Source organism: Nicotiana tabacum, chromosome 19, assembly GCF_000715075.1.
Source record: "Nicotiana tabacum cultivar K326 chromosome 19, ASM71507v2, whole genome shotgun sequence".
NCBI lineage: Eukaryota > Viridiplantae > Streptophyta > Magnoliopsida > Solanales > Solanaceae > Nicotiana > Nicotiana tabacum.
In genome coordinates this window covers 140,508,594-140,514,593 of record NC_134098.1, presented here as the reverse complement: position 1 = coordinate 140,514,593, position 6,000 = coordinate 140,508,594, and positions in this window count along the sequence as shown.

Sequence of the window (6,000 nt, the reverse complement as noted above, 5' to 3'; positions counted from 1 at the left end):
ATATCCTCCTTTTTACATGTTAGTCCCGCCAATATTGCTATATTTGTAAATAATAATTCTGCAAAATATAAGTTAACGTAATGAAACAGTAATTAATTCGAGCCCACTGAATTCACAGTGTTTCCTTAAGGAATTTAATCCCCTCCTAGTACCCAAGGTAATGGATTATTTCCTCCCAGGATAGAACGAATCACACACTGGTGTAGCGGTACTTCAAACCCCAGAGTTTCAGCGAACACAAAATTCGGTAGCAAATCACACTTACAGTTGCTTTGTTTGAAGTTAAAAACAATGCAGAACGAAGGAGTAGAAACTCAAAAAATCGTATGGAAATGCTGAGAGGAAGGAGTGCAATGTATAGCCAAATCTGTTGAGCGATTTTTAATTTGTTGGTCTTGTGTATTGTGTGTGTCTTTCTTCAACAGCTGCTGCACATATATATAGCAGCCAGTGTTGAAGAAGACCAATCGTCCACCCTCCATGGTGGAGCAAGCATTAGCTTGTTTGTGGAGCAAGCACATTCATGGTGGGAAGAGCATTAGGCGACTGCCAAATGGTCAATACACGGATTGGAAAATATCCGTTATAAATGCGGATAATCTTACGTTAATATTTACTATTAACAATTAAATTTGGTCCAAAAAATTAATCAATCGATCATTTGACCAAATCCGAATCCGAAGCCGAAGCCGAAGCCGAAGCCGAAGCCGAAGCCGAAACCGAAGCCGAAGCCGAAGCCGTAGCCGTAGCCGAAGCCGAGCCGAGCGAGCGACGACGACGACGGCGCGAGGCTTGCTTTCTTCTTAACTCTTTAAGAGCTACAAGAAGAGCAATTATATATATACCCACCAAAAATCTTTTCCTCTTCCAATATGGGACAATGTCTCATTGTCAAGAGGGGAAAACTTAAAATTTTACTCAAAATTTTATTTTCCCTCCATTTCTCATTCACCCTCATTTTAAGATTATTTCATCTTAAAACAAAAACCTCAACAATCCCCCACATGAATGGAAAATGGCTATATCACGGAAGTATGCATGGAAAAACAGTGTGATTTACAAGCAAGGATTAATCGCATCTGGATAAGTAGGTTTCCCTTTGAACTTTCCGTAGTAAACTTATGTCGGATATACTCGGTCAATCGGTAGATTTGATATCTTTGAACCGTCGATCTTTGGTGTATACCTAGATAACCATAAGTCACACAATCAACCCTTAACCGTCTTTGGTTCTCATTGTTGTGTTCGTTTCAGCCATGAACACCGCCTGGTTTCATAAGTGCGTAGAGAACTGGCCTTACAAAGTTCTCCTTGAAGCGGCTAACACTTCACACTTACATAGGTGATTCCTAAACGTGTCATCCTGTAGATATACTATTTGATGTACCCCGTATCAAATTTAGAAATCATTAAAAAGCCTTAATGTTTTATCCTTAGTACTGAACATTGTCTCATCACGAGAACGGACTAAAATTTTATTTGACAATGTTGAACCGTCATTAATGACTTTGTTTGATCTCCTTGAACCTAGATCTTGGGATCTCCAGTCTTCTAGGTAGAGTTACCGCCACAATGACTTGTTCTCGGCCATAGCCCCATTCCCCTTGATGATTTCTCAACTACCTCTCTAGTTAGGCCTTTTGTAAGTGGATCTGACACATTATCACTTGACTTTACATAGTCAATCATGATAATTCCTCTAGAGAGTAATTGCCTAACGGTTTTATGTCTTCGTCGTATATGACGAGATTTACCGTTATACATAACGCTCCCAGCCCTTCCAATTGCCGCTTGACTATCACAATGTATGCATATTGGTGCCAACGGTTTGGGCCAAAATGGAATGTCTTTCAAGAAATTCCGGAGCCATTCAGCTTCTTCACCGGCTTTATCTAAGGCTATGAATTCAGCCTCCATTGTAGAGCGGGCAATACATGTTTGTTTGGACGACTTTCAAGATACCGCTCCTCCACCAATAGTGAATACATATCCACTTGTGGACTTAGAATCAGTTGAACCGGTGATCCAATTTGCATCACAGTATCCCTCAATAACCGCAGGGAATTTACTGTAGTGCAAGTCAAAGTTCTGGGTATGTTCTAAATATCCCAAAACTCATTTCATTGCCATCCATTGAGATTGGCCTGGATTGCTTGTATATCGACTCAGTTTACTTATAGCACAAGCTATATCTGGTCGTGTACAATTCATGATATACATTAAGTATCCCAACACACGAGCATAATCCAATTGTGATATACTTTGGCCTTTATTCTTTGCTAATGCAAGATTTACGTCAATTGGAGTCTTTGCAACTTTAAAGCCCAAGTGCTTGAATTTTTTAAGTACTGTCTTAATATAATGAGATTGTGACAATGCCAGACCTTGAGGAGTCTTATGGATCTTAATTCCCAGAATTAAATCAGCAACTCCCAAGTCTTTCATATCAAACTTGCTATTGAGCATACGCTTAGTAGCATTTATGTTGGCAATGTCATTACTCATTATCAGCATATCATCCACATATAGGCAAACAATGACTATGTGATTTGGAACATTTTTAATGTACACACATTTATCATATTCATTTATCTTAAAACCATTTGACAACATTGTTTGGTCAAATTTCGCATGCCATTGTTTGGGTGCTTGTTTTAGTCCGTAAAGAGACTTAACAAGTCTACATACCTTCTTTTCTTTATCTGGAACCACAAACCCTTCAGGTTGTTCCATGTAAATTTCTTCCTCCAACTCTCCATTTAAGAAGGCCGTCTTAATATCCATTTGATGAATTTCAAGACCATACACTGCAGCTAATGCTACTAACATCCGTATGGACATAATTCTTGTAACTGAAGAGTATGTATCAAAGTAGTCTAGACCTTCTTGTTGTCTATACCCTTTGACTACGAGCCTTGCCTTGAATTTATCAATAGTGCCATCAACTTTGATTTTTCTCTTAAAAATCCATTTAGAACCCAAAGGTTTATTTCCAGGAGGAAGATCAACCAATTCCCATGTATGGTTGTTCAATATGGATTCTATTTCACTATTGACTGCCTCTTTCTAAAACAATGATTCCGAAGAAGTCATAGCTTCTTTAAATGTTTGAGGCTCATTCTCCAATAAGAAAGTCACAAAATCTGGTCCAAATGAAGTAGACGTTCTTTGACGTTTACTACGTCTTGGATCCTCCTGATTACATATACTTTCTTTTGTTTCTTCCCGAGGTCATTTAGATCCTTCATCAAATGACTCACATTCCTTTTTATACGGATATATATTTTCAAAAAACTCAGCATTATCTGATTCTATAACCGTATTATTATGAATGTCGGGATTTTCTGATTTATGAACCAGAAATCGATATGCTTTACTATTTGTCGCATATCCTATGAAAATACAATCAACGGTTTTCGGTCCTATCTTTACCCTTTTGGGTTTAGGAACTTGCACTTTTGCCAAACACCCCCACACTTTAAAATAATTCAAGTTGGGCTTCCTTCCTTTCCATTTTTCATATGGAATGGATTGTGTTTTGCTATGGGGTACTCGATTTAATATTCGATTAGCCGTAAGAATGGCTTCCCACCACAAGTTTTGTGGCAAACCAGAACTTATCAACAACGCATTCATCATCTCCTTTAATGTGCGATTCTTTCTTTCCGCAATCCCATTAGATTGGGGCATGTAAGGGGCTATTGTTTGATGAATAATTCCATATTCTAAACATATTTCTTCAAAAGGAGATTCATATTCACCACCCCTATCACTTCTTATCATTTTTACTTTCTTGTTAAGTTGCGTTTCAACTTCATTTTTGTATTGCCTGAATGCGTCTATTGCTTCATCTTTACTATTCAGTAAGTAAACATAGCAATATCGAGTACCATCATCAATAAAAGTTATGAAATACTTCTTTCCACCGCGAGATGGTATTGACTTCATGTCACAAATATCTGTGTGAATTAAGTCTAAAGGATTTGAATTCCTTTCAACTGACTTATAAGGATGTTTAACATACTTAGATTCCACACATGTTTGACATTTTGATTTTTCGCATTCAAACTTAGACAGTACTTCCAAGTTAATCATTTTCCGCAAGGTTTTATAATTGACATGACCCAAACGTACATGCCATAAATCATTTGACTCAAGTAAGTAAGAAGAAGCTGAAATATTATTATTGTTTTCCACAACCATTACATTCAGATTGAAAAGGCCCTCGGTGAGGTATCCTTTTCCTACAAATATTTCATTCTTACTAATGACAACCTTGTTGGACACAAAAACGCACTTAAAACCGTGCTTATCAAGAAGTCCAGTAGAGACTAAATTCTTTCTCATTTCGGAAACATGAAGGACATTGTTCAAAGTCATGACCTTGCCAGAAGTTATTTTCAGAAATATCTTCCCATATCCTTCAACTTTTGATGTTGAAGCATTTCCCATATAAACTGTCTCTCCGGGTCCAGCAGGAGCATAAGTAGCAAAAGCTTCTCTAACTGCACAAACATGACGAGTGGCTCCTGAATCAAACCACCACAGTTTAGGATTTCCCACCAAGTTACATTCAGAAAGCATGGCACACAAGTTATCAACATCATCATGGTTTACTACCATATTTGCTTGACCCCTTTTCTTGTCTTTCTTCGGAGCACGACACTCCGTAGATTTGTGTTCGATTTTTCCACAGTTGTAGCAGTTTCCACTGGACCGCTTCTTGCTTGGGTTGTATTTCGGACCAGAAGCCTTCTTCCTCTTTTTGTTATCTTCAACAATATTTGCTCCCATTATTGTTGAATTTCCACGGCCTCTCCTTTCAGCAGCTTTATTGTCCTCTTCGATTCTCAACCGAACAATGAGATCTTCAAGGGACATTTCCTTCCGTTTGTGTTTCAAATAATTTTTGAATTCCTTCCACAACAGAGGCAACTTCTCAATCATTGCTGCTACTTGGAATGCTTCGTTGATGACAAGACCTTCAGCAAGTAGATCATGAATAATCACTTGCAATTCCTGGACTTGGGTAATAACAGACTTGCTATCTACCATTTTGTAGTCCAAAAATTTTGCGGCAACGAATTTCTTCATCCCGGCATCTTCAATTTTATATTTCTTTTCAAGCGCATTCCACAATTCTTTTGACGTCTCCACGCTACTGTATACATTATACAGATTATCATCCAGTCCGCTAAGAATATAATTCTTGCATAAAAAATCAGAATGCTTCCACGCTTCAATCACGAGAAAGCGTTCATTCTCTGGAGTTTTATCTGGCAGATCAGGAACATCTTCCTTGATGAACTTCTGTAGACATAACGTAGTTAAGTAGAAGAACATCTTCTGCTGCCAGCGCTTGAAATCAATCCCGAAAATTTTTTCGGGTTTTTCTACTAGTGCCAACGCCGATGTTCGGCTTATCGATGCATTGGCAGTCACCATCGGAACAGCTTGGTTTTCGCTTTCATTCGTCATTTTTTCTGGAAAAAAAATGACACAAACAAACGTTTAATACACGTTTTCAAACTGGAGTAAAAAATCACATAGATTTTAATCTCCAACAAAACGCCACGAAGGCTTTACTCTCCAAAACGTGAGTACACAAAATCACAAAGGTTTTAGTTTGCAGAATAATAAGAATAACACAAATACAGAAATAAATAATTAAATTCCTTAAGATTGTTAGTCCCGCCAATATTGCTGTATTTGTAAATAATAATTCTGCAAAATATAAGTTAACGTAATGAAACAGTAATTAATTCGAGCCCACTGAATTCACAGTGTTTCCTTAAGGAATTTAATCCCCTCCTAGTACCCAAGGTAATGGATTATTTCCTCCCAGGATAGAACGAATCACACACTGGTGTAGCGGTACTTCAAACTCCAGTGTTTCAGCGAACACAAAATTCGGTAGCAAATCACACTTACAGTTGCTTTGTTTGAAGTTAAAAACAATGCAGAACGAAGGAGTAGAAACTCAAAAAATCGTATGGAAAT